Below are 20,023 nucleotides of genomic sequence, written 5' to 3'. Positions count from 1 at the left end.
GGCAGTGCGTAGATTTCTTGGCATGTATGCCTACTACAGGCGATTTGTCAAGGACTTTTCCCGCATTGCAGCGCCGCTGACACAACTAACTAAATGTGACGTCGAGTTCAAGTGGGAAACGCCACAGGCCGACGCATTTCAAGAACTCAAACGACGCATGCAGTCGCCGCTCGTACTTGCGCACTTCGACGAGCACGTCGATACCGAAATCCACACTGACGCCAGTAGCCTAGGCCTCGGTGCCGTCCTAGTCCAGAGAAAAGATGGACATGAACACGTGATAGCTTATGCTAGCCGGTAATTGTCAAAAGCGGAAGGCAATTATTCTACAACCGAAAAGGAATGCCTCGCCATCGTTTGGGCTACAGCGAAATTCCGCCCTTACCTATATGGGAGGCCATGCAAAGTGGTCAGCCACCATCACGCCTTGTGTTGGCTAGCTAACCTAAAGGACCCTTCAGGACGGCTGACGTGGTGGAGCCTCAGACTACAAGAATACGACATCACTAACCTACAAGACCGGACGAAAACACTCAGATGCCGATTGCCTATCACGCGCCACCGTCGACCCGCCTCCGCAAGATGACAAGGATGACGACGCCTTCCTTGGAACAATAAGCGCGGAAGACTTCGCTAAGCAGCATCGAGAGGATCACGGCGACACCAGGATTTCTACGGTGGGTCAACTATTCGCATCTTAAGAGACTTTTTGAGCCAGCACCATCGCCGCCGCGCTAGGCCAGGTGCTGCCTGAGTGTGGCAATTGGAGGCGAGTCAGACATGCAAGTCATGATGGAAGGGGAGGAACTACCTCCCGACGAGTGCACCGAAGAGTACGGATGGCAGGCAGCAGTTTCTAGGCTAATTTTGACCAGATCCGCTGTTAGCGGAAATTCAACTGGAGCTAGGCCTCATATGGCTACGTCGCCTAGAACATACGAGAACGGCAGTCGAGTCAAGAACAGGGTCGCCAGGGCGTCCCGAATGCCATACTTGCCGAAAGATCACTTTAAAGTCATACTCCGACCACGCGGCAGCCTCAATATAAGCAAGATTGGCTCCACCAAGATAGGTAAAACCATCGTTGAAGCAGCTGGTCTAAGCTCGGACCACATTGCATCAGACATAATATGCCCGAACGTCAGCCAAAACATAATTGTGGCCAGTACGCCTCAACGAGAGAATGCTGAGAAATATGTGAGAATAAGGTCAATTAACCTGGATGGATGCAGCTTCGAGATCAATGCATATGAGGCTGCACCTCACAACACGTGCAAGGGAGTGATAAGGAACGTTGACTTAGCAGATGGCCTGACGGAGCTGGAGAAGAACATAGTAAACTCAAGAAACCCTTTGGCTCTCTCCGTTAAAAGAATCAAGAATACCGGTACGGTAATCATCGCCTTTGTTGGACAGAAGGTTCCGAATTTCGTCAGATACGGCCCGGTCCTTGTAAGGCGCTCACTATACAGGAAACAAGTCGACGTATGCTACGCTTGCGGTCGGCTCGGTCACAGAGCTGACGTGTGCCCGTCTCCGCAAGAGAGAATATGCCGAGGCTGTGGTGCAGTGAATCCGTCTGACAAACATCAGTGCCAACCCAGGTGTGAACTGTGTGGTGGCCCACACCCAACGGCGGACAAAATGTGTAAGCAGCGCTATACAACTCCATATGTGGTCAGAAAACGGAGAAACGAAAGAGCACTAGCAACCAACATCAACAAGGACAATAACGACCCGCAGCCAAGATCAAGGTCCCGTGGCAGGTCCAGGTCCCGCAGTCGCTCGCGCTCCAGGGGAAGAAGCGTGTCCAGATCCCGACCCAGATCCAGATCCCATTCCAGGGCGCCATCCGGATCAAGAGATCGGAGTCAACAGGCTGCATCGAAACCCGGGGAAGGAAGCAACGGATCCACGTGGGCCGACAAAGTCAAGGGAACAGCCATAGCGGACAAGACGCCTCCTCAACGGGACACCAATAAGACAAGACTTATCTGGGCCGACGACGCGCGTACCGATCCGGTAAGTGCCATGCTTTGTGACCCACCCCCAGAGCAAAGTAAGGATCGTGAAATAGAAAGACTCAAGCAAGAGAATGCAGAACTAAAGGAAATGAATCAGAACATGATTAGAGAGATGACGGCAATAAGGAAACTCTTAAGCGAGGCTAAACAAGCAGAAAACAAAGATAGCACTAATACACGCAAGGAAGCCCCAGTCCCCGCGCCTGCTAGTGAGGGACCCATGTCAGCCAAGCGTAGGGCTGTTGAAAGTAAGCTCAAGAACACTGAAACACAGATGGAGGAAGTCAAACAAGCGCTGGCGTCTTTCAAAGACAACATGCAGATGCTTATGGACAGTGTCTCACAGTTAACAATGAATGTAGGCCAAATACAGACGGCACTGAATGACCCTAAGGAGGGACTGAAAGCTTTTGGCGAAAGAATCAAAACCCTGGACATGATGACTATGTCAATGGACTTAAGGGAACAATGCGGGTCGTCATTCCTCAGAGCTACACTAACTCCCCAGGTGGGGGAGATGAATATACAATATGGCTCATAATAAGAAGGAATTTCGAATATGGCAGCGGAATTGCGGGGGGTACAATAACAAACGTAACATCATCCAGCAATACCTTAGGTCACTTCAGTCTAAACCGGATATTATCGCACTTCAAGAGACAGGATATGCATATGTAACACTCACTGGATACAGAGCCATAGAGTGTCAAACCTTCGGTAGGGGCCTGTACGTGCTTGTAAATAAGCAGCTTACACACATCCCACATGAATTAGGCATCGTAGACAAAAACCTAGAGTACCTCATGGTTGAGGTTGTAGTACCAACTTCACACAAAAATCAAAGGAACAATTGCTTATTCGTACTCAACATCTACAGCGATCCGAAACACCAGAAACAACACTTCAAGAGATTATTCGAAAAGGCTACTAATCTAGCTGGAAGTAGACCTCTGATTATATTAGGAGACTTCAACGCAGCCCACGAGCTATGGGGCTACGTTACGACGAATACCAAGGGCAGGAATCTGTGGAACCACGCGGATGAGCTAGACCTGGTCTTAATCACGGATAAGGCACATCCTACAAGGTTGGCGATTCTGCCTGCAGAGACACCACACCTGACCTTACGTTCATTAAGAACACAGAGCATGTTTCATGGACTAACACAAACATGAATTTTGGCAGCGATCATTACGTAATAGAAGTCAAACTGGAAGTAGAGATAGGCCGAACTCGAGAATTCGAGGTCGTAGATTGGGACCTTTTTCGTAAGTTAAGAGCCCAAAGCGGAAAAGAAGCCACCAAACTCAATCTCAGAGACTGGTGTGAGGGCATCAGAAGGGACATTAAAACAGCGTCCAAAAGAATTGTTACAGACACTAATGTAGAGGCAATGGACTCGAAACTTGCCCACTTAATAGAAGCCAAGGAAGCCATAGCCCGAAGGTGGCGGGCCCAAAGACTAAATCGTAGACTGAGAAAAAGAATCGCAGAACTTAATAAACAAATCGAACAATACTGTAACACCCTCTGCCAGCAACAGTGGGACGAGTTTTGTGAGTCAATCGATGGGCAAATAAGGAACGGCAAGGCGTGGAACTTGATCAAGCATCTGCTGGATGAAAAAGGCACTAAATCCAACCAGAGACACAGCCCATCGAAACAGTAACCAAACAACTAATTGACAAATACCTACCAGTTAGAAATGAGCAGGACCAGCCACTTCAATCAGAATACAGGGGAGCCGCTCAACCTGAACTCGACCAACCCTTAAGCACATCCGAAATGCGGAGGGTGTTAAGTGAACTAAATCTAAAGTCAGCCCCCGGTCCTGATGGAGTAACAAACAGATCACTTAGCAATCTCGATGAGCCGTCAATTGAATCGCTGACAGACTTCATCAATGAAGCATGGATCTCAGGCGAAGTGCCAGAAGAATGGAAAACTTCACAAGCTATACTAATACCGAAACCGGGTAAACCTCCAAGCTTGGACAACTTAAGGCCAATATCACTTGCATCATGCGTGGGGAAGGTCGCTGAACACGCAATCCTTAACAGGCTAAAGGACCACTTAGAGGATAATAATATATACACCCACAACATGCTGGGTTTTAGGTCCGCACTTTCCACGCAGGATGCCATGAAGCAAATTAAACACCACATACTCGACGGATATTCTAGAAATACTAAGGCCATACTGGGATTAGACTTGGAAAAAGCGTTCGACAGCATCAAGCATGAGTACATCCTCAAAACAATAGAAGATATTGGACTCGGGTTGAGGGTGTTTAAATACATCAAATCCTTTCTTGAAGCACGCACGGCGATGATAAAGGTCGGAGACACAAACTCGGAAGTGGTTCAGCTCGGAGATCGAGGAACCCCCCAAGGATCGGTGATCTCTCCCGTCCTTTTCAACCTGTGCATGATTGGTCTGTCCAGAAAGCTGGGCAACATTAAGGGCATTGACCATACCATTTATGCTGATGATCTCACTGTATGGTGTGCTGGTGGCAGTGAAGGGCAGATACAGGACGCACTGACTGAAGCGATCAAGACGGTGGAAGAATACCTGAGACCCACTGGACTCAGGTGCTCCCCCCATAAATCGGAGTTGCTACTTTATAGACGTGAAAAAGGGGGCAGGCCTAAGGGCTGGAAACCTCTATCGGAAAGCAATATACACCTACATACAGAAAATGGTGCCAATATACCCAGAGTCAACGTGATCAGGGTACTAGGCTTTTTCATTGACGCAAACGGTGGAAACCATACGGAGATCAAGAAAATCACCCTTAAAACGGATAACGCGTGCAGGATGATCAGACGCCTGGCAGGAAGACACAAGGGCATGAAAGAAGATAACCTCATCAGGTTAATCAACTCTTTCGTGCTCTGTCATATTTCATACGCCGCTGCCATGTACAACTGGACGCAGGTTCAACTCAAGGAGCTGGACTCAGCGATCAAGAAAGTTGTTAAAAGCGCATTGGGGCTCCCAATTCGAACCAGCACTGCAAAATTGCTCAAGTTAGGAATACACAACACGACCATGGAGATCGCGGAGGCTCAAGAAACATCACAAATAGCGAGACTATCTACAACCAGCACGGGAAGATCAATCCTGGACAAGATTATGATCAACCCGATTACGGATCCAGCACAGTACACTAAAGTTAATCAAGAATTCGCAGACAACATAATTGTCGCACCGCTACCCAGGAATATGCACCCAAAACATAACATCAACAGGAGAGTTGCGCGAGCCAGGGCGTTAATCAAGAAAATGGATAAAGGGGGCAGAGGAGCCTGCTTTGTTGATACGGCTGCTTACAACGATCGAACTAAGTTCGCGGCGGCAGTAGTGGATCATCAGGGCAATTGCACCAACTGCGCCACGGTCTACACTAGCAAACCTGAAGTCGCTGAACAAGTTGCCATTGCATTGGCACTAACAGACGATAGATTTACAGAAATTTATAGCGACTCGAAAACAGCTATTAGAGCTTTCAATAGGGGAAAAATTGCCCCACAGGCTGCGAAAATAATTAACAAAAGGCAAACAAATGTTACGCGTTTCATTTATTGGTTCCCGGCGCACCTTGGTTCACTTGATGGTATTCCTGTCAATCCAAATGAATCGGCCAACAGCGTCGCCCGCGACCTTACAGACCGGGCCGCTTCTACATATGGTTTTGATTCTGCTGGATTGGAGAACTTACAGAGAGATACCCTCATTACATACAATGAAATTACAAAACATTACTACATGGGAAGGAGGGAGTTTCCACCCCCTCACTATAGACTAAACAGAGCACAAGCAGTTACACTTAGGCAATTACAAACAGAGTCTTATTATTCACCTGCACAAATAAAGGAATGGTATGACATTGCAGACATGAATATTATATGCAAAGCATGCAAAAAGGAGATATGCACGCTTGAACATATGCTCTGGGAGTGTGGGTCGCTCGGCTCTGGCATTTCCCGGAATCGGTTTTTAGGAATGATAAGATCTCCAGATCATATCCCTCAAGTCCTGGCTGTCCAGTACGCCCGTGATAGGGCTAGGAGGCTTGACCTCCCGGTCCCAACATGGGACTAGCCAGGCGGGTGGCAACACCTTGTACAGGACAAGAATAAAGTTTTTTCCTCCTCCTCCTCCACCCGAAGCTAAAAGGCTTCGTCGATTATTTGGAAGGGCACATCGACGCTGTCTCTAGGGCATTTAAGCGTGGATTGTCTTCGTTCAGGCTTCAAAACAACCTACTCGTGAAGAAGAACTTCTCACCAGTCAGCGTTAACTACCTTTTTGTTCCGACGGCGCTGCGTCCAGAAGTATTGCACGCCCTACATGACGATCCGACAGCTGGGCACCTCGGTTTCGCCCGGACGCTATCGAGGATACAAGAACGGTATTACTGGCCGCGCCTAACCGCCGATGTCGCCCGTTACGTCAAGACATGTCGAGACTGTCAACGACGCAAGACACCACCGACAAGGCCAGCGGGATTACTACAGCCGATCAAGCCTCCTTACCGCCCTTTTCAGCAGATCGGGATGGACTTGCTGGGACCGTTTCCGACATCAACTTCCGGAAATAAGTGGATCGTCGTGGCGACGGACTATCTTACCCGCTTCGCTGAAACTAAAGCTTTACCGAAAGGCACCGCAGCCGAAGTGGCGAAATTTTTCGTCGAGAACATCCTGCTGCGACATGGTGCTCCAGAAGTCCTCATCACCGACAGAGGAACGGCTTTTACAGCAGAGCTCACCCAAGCCATTCTACAGTACAGCCATACAAGCCACAGGAGGACAACGGCCTACCACCCGCAGACGAATGGTCTTACGGAGCGGCTGAATAGGACCCTCGCCGACATGCTAGCAATGTACGTCGACGTCGAACACAAGACCTGGAATGCCGTCCTGCCATACGTAACATTCGCTTACAACACGGCGGTGCAAAAAACAACACAGATCGCGCCGTTCAAGCTAGTATACGCCAGGAACCCGACGACGACGCTAGACGCCATGCTGCCGCACGTCACTGACGAGGATAATCTTGACGTCGCTACATATCTCCAGCGCGCCGAAGAAGCCCGACAGCTTGCCCGCCTGCGGATCAAGAACCAACAGAGGACTGACAGCCGACGCTACAACCTCCGACGACGCTTCGTCGAGTACTAGCCCGGCAGCCGTGTTTGGATATGGACCCCGATACGCCGACGAGGACTGAGTGAGAAACTACTGCGACGCTATTTTGGACCCCACAAGGTCATCCGAGGTATTGGCGCACTGGACTATGAGGTCGTGCCAGACGGCATTTCGCATTCACAGCGGCGCCGCGCACGATCTGAAGTGGTCCACGTGGTGCGCCTTAAACCCTTTTACGGACGCTGACGAACTTCCTTATTTTGTTGTTTTCTTTGCTGCCAGTGCTTTTCTTTATTACTTTCGTTTGTTTGCAGCATCGGGTCGATGCTTTTTAAGAGGGGGGTAATGACACGTGTACTTACCTTTATCGAGCGACCACGTTTCGCCGCCTCAAAAATGTTACCGCGCAGCGCGGGACGCGCCTGCATGCATCCGAGGTTTCTGGAAAGTTATCGATGCTTCTATTCGCTGTCTATTGTCGCCGAACCTTATGTTGTCTGATTTCATCGCCTGACGCGAGTGATGCAGAACTTTGTGGAAGGCACGCGGGTCCCAACGATTAGTCTGGAAAATTCAACGATTGATGTATAAAAGCCGACGCGCTTGACCCGTTGATCAAATTTTCGACGATCGCCGACCGTGTTCGCCGCTATCGTTGTGCTATAAGTGTAGCCTCTTTTTGTAGGCACAGGTTCGCCCAATAAAAGTTAGTTTTGTCTTTCACAGTATTGCTACTGTGTTCTTCACCGTCACCACACTCTAAAAACTAGGAAGGGTATCGCAGGAGTGAAGCTGCCGGTTCACTCTTCAAAGCGTCGTTTTACTCTCGCAAAATGTCGAGGAGAGTGAAATGCATTGTTCACTCTGTCACCAAGGAGAGAGTGAAATGTGCTTTTCACTCTCCCCTTCAGAGAGAGAGAGTGAAAAGACTCTTGCGACAATAGAAAAGAGAGACTCTTGCGGCAATAGAAAACAAAACGTAGCGTAATCTTCTGCTTCAACTGTAGGTGGCTGGCCCCGAACATGGAAATGTATCATTCATGCACGCTGAGCAAAGAACACATCGTTCTGCTTCTAAGAGAACAGGCCGCCGCAGTTCAAAGGAACGCGTAGCGAGCGCTCTACTTTTTCACTCGGAGTGGCTCCACCGCGCGCGCGCGCGCTCAAGATCGCGGAGCAACACAGCACCAGAGAGCAAAGGCTAGCCGAGCGAGCAAAGGCCAGCCGAGGGAGATCGTGTGTCTGCCATCTCGCGTCGCCACGAAAACACGACAGTCGTTCGTCATGCCTTGGATATAACAACAAATCCTCCACGGTAAGTGAATTCTAACTTAGGTGCACATTCTCCGTATATGTCATGCTATCGCCAGGAAGTCGTCGCTGCGCTTAGCCGACGCGATTGACAAAGGACTAGGCGTACGCGCTGTCTCTCGATGTCAATCGAAAAAGCCAGTCGTCGCGATAACCGCATGTGATTTTATCACTTTGCCGTTGTCCGTAAGAGCTTTAAAAATCGCAAACGCTGCCAGAACTATGGTATGTTCAATAAGACACCAGGCGAGAGGACGCTTAAAATGGTTAGTTCACCAGCCCGTGATTCCGAGCCTATGCGGAGCGTGATTAGCGTGCGTTTTGTGTGTTTGAATTTATTCAGTTTGGCAGTCTACTGTGTACGGAACGCTGTTGAACTAAGGAATCACATAACAGAAGGCGTCATTTTGCTGGCAGCATGCTTTTTTTTTATAAATAAACCGCGCGCTTGACGGTGTCTCGCGCAGGGGGAATCTGCGACCACTGAAGTTACGTGCAGCACCTGTGCTAGTTAGAAACATTGCCGCAGGCATTCAGCTGCATGCTGCAAGAGGTCAGTTGGGCGCGTTATCTTGAACTTACTGAAAACGCATGAGGAATCCATGTTTTATGCTGAAAAAAGTATAAACCCCATATAAGCGATCTTGCGCGCGGCAGCTACAAGCGACGCGACGGAGATGGCTGTCGCATTCGCTCGTCGCCTACAAGTCGTACTCCGTGCGAGCGACGATTTTGAGCGACGCCTCCCCGGTGTTGCCGGCATGAGGGCTGCAGTCACGCGTGACGCGTGCTTTAGTAATTTACGTTGATGTATTTTACTATAAAAAGTAGCATAAAATATTTCCGGAGGTCTTGCAGTACGTTCTTATCCTTGCACGTATAAAAATTGAATCATTTGCTCGTTCCGCGCGACAATCGGTAGTATTTGAGCGATGTATGTATGTACATCCAGTTCCGGCTTCGCGCTATTGGCTAGTCGCTCATAGCACTTCTGGGCGACGAGCGACGATTTCTAGATTTCCAGAACCGAGCCACCTGTTCAAGCGACGGCCCGTTTTGTCGCTCGAAGCCGTCGCTCGTCGCCGTCGCGCACTAAATCGCTCTCGCAGTGTTTATTCCTAAGACTGAACTGTTTTTGCTCATGTTGAAATGGTGTGATTATAGGTCTGGTTTTGTCTCCTGTTGCGGTTTTCGTGCACGGTGCGAAACTGAAAGGATGCTTATGTCTACGAACTCGGTGAATTGTCGAGCAGCTAGTTACGCATCGGCATCGAATATAACGGCTGCTGTGTGGAATTACAATTGCAGGGGCGCTTTGCATGCGCTTATTGTTTTGGACATGCCTGTGCATTTGCTAATATGAGTTGGCGTGTCAGAGTTATGTCATATGAACAGCTAAATCAGCCTTCCTCTGGGGGTTACAAGCGTAATGTGTGCATTTTGCTATAGCATGGCAGATCAAGATGTGTTTATCGCTTGAATATATTTAGTAGAGAAATAAAATATCAAAATAAAATGTTGCTTTAATTCCGTGTTACCAGTCTGTCGTATACAGAACAATAGATTGGCGTAATAAATTAAACTAATAACTGCGGTTTAACTGCAACTTTTACATGCCTACAAGAATCTAAAATGCTAGATTTCAAACTGCAGCAGTAGTCGGGTCTGTCAAAAATGAACTCCACTGCGCACCTCATGCATGAAAATAAGTTCATGCCTTTTAGTAAGCTTAGATGCAGGCCGCAGTGAACTTGTTAGTATTGAAATGTGGGTAAGCTTGCCATAACAAGCCTTGTTGCCCTCTTATATAGGCACATCCATATATCCATTGAGCTGAAGGACAATATTGTCACGTGGTAGTGACGGTGACGAAAGAAGCAGTACGGTGGAATACAAAACTAGCTTTTATTGGGCGAACCTGTGCCCACAAAACAGGCTACACTTATAGTACAACGAAAGCGGCGAACACAGTCGGCGATCGTCGAAAATCTGATCTGCAGGTCAAGCGCGTCGGTTTTTATACAACAGTCGTCGAATGTTCCAGACTAATCGTTCGGACCCGCGTGCCTTCCACAAAGTTCTACACCATTCGCGTCAGGTGATGAAATCAGATAACATAAGTCTCGGCGACAACAGACAGCGGATAGAAGCATCGATAACTTTCCAGAAACTTCGGATACATGCAGGCGCGTCCCATGCTGTGCGATTACATTTGTTAGGCGGCGAAACGTGGTTGCCCGATAAAGATAAGTACACGTGTCAATATTTTCATCCCTACTGAGCATCATGTTTGCAGCTATAATCCTCAAATTATGGCTTCAGCAGTGGCACAACCAGGGATGGTGCGGGGGGGGGGGGGGGGGGGCACACTGGGCACGTGCTTAGGATGTGTCACAAGTGGTGTTTGCGATACACCAGACTCATGACAGACCTATGACGTCTGAAAATGACCAATATTCTATTCATTAGCAGGAGTATTCTAACATTCATGAAAAACAAGGATGAACTGTGGTTTATTTGTTTTTTTGCTTAAATCTAAAAATTGAAGTTAGTTTAGCAGTTGACTGTTGCAGTCATTTGGATGTTTTGCATGCATTTCACTAGGAAGACTAAGAGCTAAGACTTTTTTATTGCCATGGCCTTGACTGTCTTGATGTTGTTTTGCACCATGCCCTTGTGTTGACTTTTGCATACGATATTTTTCAGGCACCCGCTTTAGATAACGCAAGAAGGCAGCTGCAAGGACACGAGGATGTGAAAGAGCCAGTGCAGCGCGATTTCTCGTAGTGCAGAGGAGCCAATGCCAAAAAATCAAAATACATTGGCATGTTATTTGGACAAGAAAACTAGTATGTGGCTATATTGGGTGTACCATTTGACCAAATGTCAACAAAATCAAGATACAGTATGTTACACGAAGATGAAAATTCTCACGTGCTCCAGGCAGTCATCTTAACATGGTATATTTATGTAATGTCTGATTGGAAAGTCAAATCAAGTATGCTCTCTGGAGACAAACACATAGCAGCAAGTGTCATTTAAAAGTTAAAAATGTGTTTTAAGAAAGCTGATTAGTTCTGAGAAGTGACTGCTTTTTGTCTTGCCTCTCAACAGATATATCCATGTGATAAAAAAATAGTGGTACAATGAAATTGCATATTTGCTTAGCGACATGATACATACTTGCAATGAGCACGGTGCCTGTGTTTACTATAAAAAGCAACAGCCCATGCTTGGTTAGGTTAGGCCCACTACAACATGCAGGCATGGGTGATTGGCGCTTTTTTTATTTCTGTGTCGTGAGGTTTATTGACGTGCGTATAGGTGCAGTGGCACGCAGTATGGCTAGTACAAAAAAAGGGGGGGGGGGCAGATATATGTAGCTCACTGTACACGACACAGGGCAAAGGAAATCCATGTTCAGCAACTATGTTAAATGCCATATACGTAAATTTTACAACGCTACTCGTTCGAAGCGCGCACAGGTGCATATTGAAGAAAAGTTTCCAGGGTAGATAATTTAGTTCGTAATTTACACTAATTTCGCTCTAACCACGAGACATAATAATTTGAATATACTGCACGGAAAAACCTAGAGCGAATTAAATTGTGTGTCAGCTTCGTGTGTATACATATAGTCTTTCCTATGCATTAGGTTTTTTGCGTAATGCATTAACAGTTGACAGCCTATCTTATGATGTGTACTCTGTTTACATTACAGTTGTTTATTAGTTTACTCGTTTGCTTTGCGACTGATGAAATGCCGGCATATATATATTTTCAACATTTGACATAACCCTGTATGTTTTGCAGGGACAACCCAGGACGTGCATTTCTCAGCACCCAGTCAATTGCCAAAAGTGACTCAAACACAGGCCACCAGTAAGTGGACATCAGTTGCAATTTCACATTATGCAGTTGGCGGCTGCCTTGTACGGAGGCTTCTTTTTTTTAATGAGATGGTGATGTCGTTCTAATGTACATTTTGACCACAAAGGTGCGATCATGTCTCACAGAGGCATATATGGTTGCTATTCTCTGCGAGGGACGTGTTCTCGTGTTCGTGAAGCATTTGTGTTTGGCAGTATTGTCGCCCAATGAGTCGGATATAAACACTGTAACTCGCCACTGCCGGCAAGTAGTTGCGAGAAACACAATATATTATGACGCTGCAAAGTTATTTCATTAATTCGAAGGAAAGTTTTTGTTTCTATTCCAGGTAAACATGTCTTTTTCTCACAAGTTATTTAACCAAACTGTGGATGCGTGAAATTCGTGACTTATGAATCGATTTTAATTCATCCTTTAGTAATGCTTCTAAAAGAGACAAGAAATAGCATGTGACTACCTCTGCAATCAGCAGACCATACATTTACAGTCATAAGTGGCAGTTCCATGCAGTCTCGCACTTTATATAACCTTTCCTTTCAGCAACATTGGAACTGGTGGCTGCGTTTTCAGAAGGAGAAGTGCACTTGACACTGTATATGTATGTGTGAATTCGGTTTTCTTTGTATGTGTCGGCTCACTGACAAACAGTGCAAAAATCTGTTGTACCATGAGCCTGACGACGCCTTCTGCTGCTAGAAATGCGGCACTTTGTATTTTATAGTACTGCATGACATTTAAATCAAAGCTACCACATAAAATGATCAAGAAAACTAACCGCTGTTATAGCTGTTTTCCTCAAAGCACCGATGTTTCAGTAGTATTATCCCTTAGTGAGTGAGAGATTGGGGGCAATTAATCGTGTTAGTGTTTAAGTGGTGTCCTAATTATGTGCATTTGTTCCAACAAAGTTGTCTAGATTACTTTATTGTGTAGTGTAAAGCTTATGAAACCATCAGCAACTACTGAGTTGCTAACACGCATATGGATTTGTCACTATACAGGTGGAACTCAGCTGTACCACTGCAGTGCTGCGGAAATTGCCGTCACCAGCAGCTTTGCAACAGCTGTTTCGCAGCATGTCGGTATGTGTTAATTTATAATTATGTTGGGATGGGCTAGTATTATGGACCACTGCTACTCTGTATTGTGACAGATCCATATGATAAGGGATGTAATGGGCACAGCGAAAACCTTTCAATTTTTTACTATGGTACATAAACAGGCTCTCCTTTTCGTCGCTGGAGCAGGAGAGAAGGGCATGCGGGCACTCCTGAATGTACATATATTTCAAAACATGAGAGAGACACACACACACACAATTAAACTAAAGGCAGGGACATTCCATCTTTCATCTTGAATTGAATTGTGCAGCGCAAAAATACAACACAGACCACAGAGAAGCACACATGTTAACAGGTTTGATACACACGTTAGTTCAACAGATTTGATACTTCAAGTGTGCTATTTTACACAAGGGGGAAGGGAAAGGGGAGAAAATCTGAAAAGAAAGTGGAGTGGAAAAAAAGGAATCGTGCCAAAAAGCATGAGAAGCATCGCGCAGCCAGGATCACCAGCAGGACATCTAAAAAGCACTCTGATAAAATTACATACAGGACAACCTTACGTATAGTTTGTTTCAATCAACTCAGATCACATGCAGCCATTACTGCAATCAAGTTGTTTCCTTATGTCATATGAGGGAATGATGTGGGCCCAGAAAACTGTTTAGAGCTGAAGGATTATGTTCCATTCTAGCCGCATTGCCTGCTTTTTTTATCATATTGTTATCAGCTGCTTATGTTAGGGACAAAAAGTAAAAGTACAAACTGTTTCCCGATTCGCCATTCCACACAACATGTCTTTGTGACTATATGTACATGCAGATGATCCATAGTTGAAAAATATTCAGTACAGTAGAATCTCATTACAAGATGCACTTGGTTGTAAGAGACATCTGAAAATGGTTTGGTTGGTTTTCCGATGTTTGCCACGTTAACAATACTGTTTACAAGAGACACCTTTGTTACTAAGGATGACTTTTTAAGTATTCACTACTTCGAAGGGACACAACCCAGACACATTCACTTTGTGCACCTTGTGTGCTCCGAAGGGCGTAAAGATCACGCAATCCTTACACAATACAATCGCGCATGTCTCTTTTAGCATGAACCAGAAAAGGAGGGCAACGAGGACAGTGCAGGGCAGAAAGTGTCGGCAGTTGAAGCTGACGAGCGTCTAAGAGCACCTCAAAGGTACTGCGAGCAACAAGGCTTGCAAAGTGAAGTGTTTAAATTCCAGAAGTTGGGAAGGAAGCTAACACAATCTACAGTCACTAAAAAGCTGTGAATGTCTTCTTTAAAGGGCTCCTAAACCACCGAGGTTGAAATTTAGTTGTGGTGTTGCAGTTCTACACAATAAGGCAATGAACAGGTAGCCACGAGAATTTTTCGAAACTGTGCAGTAATAGTGGAGCTACGTGTGTTTGATTATCGAAAAGTAGTCCCCACTCATTTTACTCTTTCATCTGCTACACGCCATATGGACAGTATCGTCTTTTCCTTGCCTAGTACACCTCCAAATGTTACGGGACAGGCCAACACCAACGAGCTCTGTTGCTGCCGCGCTGGCCCGTCGTCCTGCGAGGGGTGGCGCTAATACAGCGGAACTGTATGGTGACTCATGTTGAAGAGCCTCGTAGGGAGACCCTTCTGTTGGCGTTTCTGTTCTTTGCCCCCATTGGCTGCCCACAATGGCATCGCGCGCAACGCGACGAGGAAGAAGGAGTGTGTGTATTTGCTTGCAGGCCTTGCCGACAGTCGTACACTTTCGTTCGACCAATCGACAGCACCGGAAACTGGTGACATCATCAGAGACAGCCTGGTGACGTCAGGACAAACTGGGGGGTGTAGGATAGGTCCAGAGAGGCGCACGGGGTCATTTTCTTCATATTGTGGTGCTCCGGCAGTGCTACGCACTCTGGCATTTGGCTTCGTCGATCGTGACGGCATTCTGATACGCGTGTTTACTCGAAATGTTCAAAAAATGTCGAGAAGTGGTTTAGGGGCCCTTTAAGCCACCCTGAGCATTTATTCCTTCAGATATATCAAAACATACTTTAGTGGTGATGCATAATAAAGTGATGTAGTCTGGCTCCTCAGTGTCTCAAAATTTTTGGTTTCGAGACATGTTTCCTGTGCCTCTTGAATATCTTCTGATGAGGCTTTACTGTAATATACACAAACAATTGTGTAACTCCTCCTGCAAGTATTATTCATTAAGCCCGGTCACTTATGTGCAAAGCTTGTGGTTAAGTCTCGATGTCCGTACTTTTTAGAGCTATGTTTATTAATTCATGCTGTTCTTATTGGTTCTTCGATGCAGGAGACAATGCCTACGAAATTATTGGCCCTGATCATGAGAGCCCTCAAGGGGCAAACAACATCTCTGTTGCAGAAGTGAGCCCGATACCACTTGGAAGTTACCATGACAGATGACACGGCAGCAATAGATAGAGACTGCCATGTCTACTGCAGCTGCAACAGTGTACGAGGCAAGCAGCAGCGCGTCAGCATCAGCAGCAGTGTCAGAAGGAACCACACCAGGCCTGGTAGAGCAACATGTGTGCTATCACTGACTTTTTTTGTAGTGGATACAACTCATTTGCTCAACATACAAAAGCTTTTCACCACGACTGTGAGCCAGTGTTATTGTGCAGCAAGTGCAAGACTAAGTTAGGTGTTATAACACAGTACAAGCATCACTTTAATATATGCAAATGCAAACATATTACAGTTGTTGCCTCCCCAGCCAGCCCACATAGTGACAACAATGTGGAACACATGGTGGGACACACCTCTCCCCCATTACAAGATAGTAGAGACTGTCAGTGTTGTTGCTAGATTGACTGGTCTTTGTAGGCAACTAGAAGGACAACACAGGTGTCATAAGATTGTTGTTGATGTTGTTGTTGAAGACGTAAAAAAGAAGTTTGATGCAGCTGAAGTGCCAACTGATATTGAGCAAATCAAAAGCAACCACATGAGAAAGCAACACTATCGAAATTTGGGCATCTATGTGCCGCCAACTCTGGTAAGAATGGCATAGGACAGAAGTGTGATGAAAATCACACACACTGCTGTTGCATCACTGGCCACAGTGAGCAGCGACTTGTAGGGCAAGAGAGTCAACTGAAACTAACATTATGATATAGTGTCATGCTCCCATGTGACCACTTTTCAAGTTATTTTGCAAGATACAGCTCAACCTCCAGAAACGAGACTGCAACTTGTCTGTAAAAAAGCTTTCACAAAAAATTATTCATAGCACTATTAACATAGCAGTATCTTTTTTTTTGTGTCTGTTCGAGGTTCCCGGCTGTCCATTAATGCAAAAATTGAGGAAAAAAAGAACATGTGTCGTACTTACACCTTTTTAACAAGTACGAGGGGGACAGAACTTTTCTAGTCATGCATCTTCATCATACTATCAAGTTTTTAAATGCCTTTTATAATTATTATTACCAGTTATATCTGAGTGCATTGTATGCATGTAGCAGGTGTAAAATCAGGTCAGTTGGATCAGATGCCTTATCTGCAAGCGAGCCCTATATTCAAGAAATTTGAATTAAAATAGTTACGTTAGAGACGCAGTCTTTCAGCACTTTATTGCCTGTGGTTTAAGCATTGCTCAATACTTTTGTGGGTGGCAATTTCAACCGGCACAGCACTGCGCTTTGTCACAGTCACATTTGTCTTCAAAGCGGTGTTTACCATTTGTGTTGATCTGTTTGTGTATGCATAGAGCAAGTTTTTAATTTATATTTTTCTGCATTCTTGTGCTTGCACTAAGCTTGTATAAGGCAGTTAGAAAATTTGCGTCACTATAACGAACTGTTCTGTTGAGCTTACACTTGCAAATAATCGTGTTCAGATGGCCGCACTTCTATGCGGGTGCACCGCTAGCTTTGTGTATGTTCTCATGTTTGTATAAAGCTTATATAAGCTAGTTAGAAAATGTATGTCACTAAGCATTGTGATATTCTTTAAAGAACTGCTTAGTTGGTTTTACACTTGTGAATTAGTATTGAGGCGGTGGTATTCCCATGTATGCTTACTGCGTCCTCACGTGTTTGTATTAAGTTTCTACAAGGGAGTTACAGCATGTACGTCACTAAGCGCTGTGATATTTTTTAAAGAACTGCTTTGTTGGTTTTACACCTGTGAGTAATAGTACTCGGGTGGCACTAGTCATGTGTAGGTACACAGGGACCATTTGTATACATTATGCTCATGTAAAGCAGTTACAAAGTGTATGTCACTAACTACTGTGATATTTGTTGAATTGCTGTGATGGTTTTACACATGTGAATAATAGTGGTCAGGACACAGTACTTGCGGTGTATAGTTGAATTTATACACTGCCAAGACATGGGCTGTATACGTACCAAAAGAAATGTATGTCATTATATTGTTGTGATTATTACTGTTTGGATTTTATTAAACTGTAATAAAATTGTTTCTTGTATCTATTGAGGTATGGCAATTTGTCATGCAACCAAACTGAGGACCTGAACTTGTGCATGCAAATAAACAGCTAATTTAAGAGTATACTTCTCATATTCTGCTAAACCAGTTTAACAAATCTTGTACTACAATGCTGGAAAAATGACAGAGCTGACTCGGATGTACAGAAAAAGTTCTGCACTGGCTGAAGGACTGCCCCACACTGGAGTTCGTAATGTTGCGTTTATTGGAGTAGAACAGAAAGTGCACTTCTATTAAAAATGCGACAGTCGGTGCAGAAACATAAGACAGACGAGCGGATGTGGTACATTTTTTTTCAGGGCCCTCCATGCCTACTACTGCATTTCTAGACTTCCTGTGCTCTGCGTATAAGCCCCTGTTCAGCCAAGGTTTTTACTCCATGACAGTTGTTCTACTGGGTTCGTAGCAATATTGAAGAAAAAAATTCAATGGTTTTCAAGGACTTTCGAGGCCCCGACACAGTAACTTCAAGGACCTCGTGCAATGTGTGTAGTAGTATGGACAGGCAATAACCTGTTCAAGAACACCGTTAACTTTAATGCAAACAAAAGAAAACAAAACATCGCATTTCAAACATTTGAAAGACTGCTAATTTGCCTTTCACCGCCCAACACTAAACGCACACAAGGAAGCATTTCAAGAAAGCGCTCAAAGTTTTTCTGCAATAGCACAATTAACTACTTGGACCTGCAACATTTGCAGTTTTTGAATACTGTTTGGTTTGACAGTGTATGTGATGTCATCTGTTGCCTCAGCTTTTTTCACCATCAAATAAGCAATAGTCATTTCTAATTTCTTTTTATTGTGTCTGTCGCTCTCAATTTACTCTTCACAGCTTCTCTTCGAATGCCTCAACTGTTGAGCTTCCTGCTTCTGCTCCTCCAAGCACATTTGTCGCCGGTTCCATGTGCACAAAGCTGGTATCTGCAGCTTTGTAATTTCAACTTTAAGGATGTCGCTTTCCTTCTATTACCTCCAGAAACAATTTTCTGTGACATGCGAAAGAGTGTCACAGAAGGGAAAAAAGCGCTTGGCAATGTCTGCTAAGTCTAGCCAAGTGTACAAGTTTAAGGACTTTCCAGTACTTCTAAAAATTCAAGGGTTTTCAATGCCTTGAAAATGGCATTTTAGAAATAAAGGATTTTCAAGGATCGCTACAAACCCTGGATTCTAGCACCTAAATAATTTTACAAGCTTATTTTGGCATGGAGTTAGGAAATTCATGCTTTCTAGCTAACGCTGCACTATCTCTGTACAGTGAAGCCACGAGAGCGCAACTATTTTGGAGTAAAGAAAAATACTGAAAGCTTTTAATACCACTCTTCCTTTTTTCTATGGAGCTTCGTATTGCCTAGTTAAGTTTACGAATGTGCCTGGTTTTGGCGGGCGTTTCTTCGACATTTTCTGGAAGAAGATGTCCAGCCCCCGTATTCAGAAATGTATCTTAATACAAAGCTCATGATTGACGTGATATAAACGACGCCTGGTGCGAACGTCCCCCAAGACGCTCACTGCCTTTCTTTTGGTGCGTTCACGACTTGCGTCGTTTAGATCAAGTCAAGCCCATATGGGCTTCAAGTTATGATGCATTTCTGCATATGGGGGTAAGCGTGCACAATTCCGGGCAACGCACTGTGCCATTGACACTGAGAGAAAACGGGGAAAACAGAGTTAGCCACTTATGCTCCTAAACTTTCGCGTACCTGTGGTGTGCGTGTATCGTGGAAGAAGAAACAGCGCAAACACAAGGACGAAAAAAAGCATCAACCACACCAGCGCTTCGTGGTGTGGCATGTTTTTGCGTCGTCCTTGTGTTGCGCTGTTTCTTCTAAAATGCTCAACCAACTAGCCGGCAAGTCCATCCTGTGCATATATAAATTGAACACACGCATGAGTGTAGATGGTCTTCGAAGCTTTTAGAACGAGCACTGCCACAGGATACGAGCAGTGCACGCGTAACAAGTGGACACATTAGTCATTTAAACATGCGTGCCAATGCATTTGACGCGGCTATCGGCATAAGCAGTCTCAAAATGCTGGAATGCATGCGCTTCAATACGCTAACGATCCGCTGCTAATGCAGGAAAACAGCTCACAG

General features: G+C 45.4%; 1 protein-coding gene and 1 long non-coding RNA gene across 2 annotated transcripts in view; one reads left to right on the top strand and one right to left on the bottom strand.

Moving 5' to 3' along the window:
* LOC126523488 (sphingomyelin phosphodiesterase-like) overlaps window positions 1-20,023 on the bottom strand; it is a 124,248-nt gene that overhangs the window by 91,225 nt on the left and 13,000 nt on the right. The window lies entirely within an intron of this gene.
* Window positions 11,110-17,483, top strand: LOC140218832 (uncharacterized). The gene is made up of 3 exons (XR_011895021.1): window positions 11,110-12,373; window positions 13,384-13,464; window positions 15,764-17,483. It is a non-coding gene; the product is annotated as an uncharacterized lncRNA (long non-coding RNA).

This window comes from Dermacentor andersoni, chromosome 6, assembly GCF_023375885.2.
Source record: "Dermacentor andersoni chromosome 6, qqDerAnde1_hic_scaffold, whole genome shotgun sequence".
Taxonomy (NCBI): Eukaryota; Metazoa; Arthropoda; class Arachnida; order Ixodida; family Ixodidae; genus Dermacentor; species Dermacentor andersoni.
The sequence above is the reverse complement of the archived record's forward strand: the minus strand, read 5'-3'. Positions and strand labels throughout refer to the sequence as shown.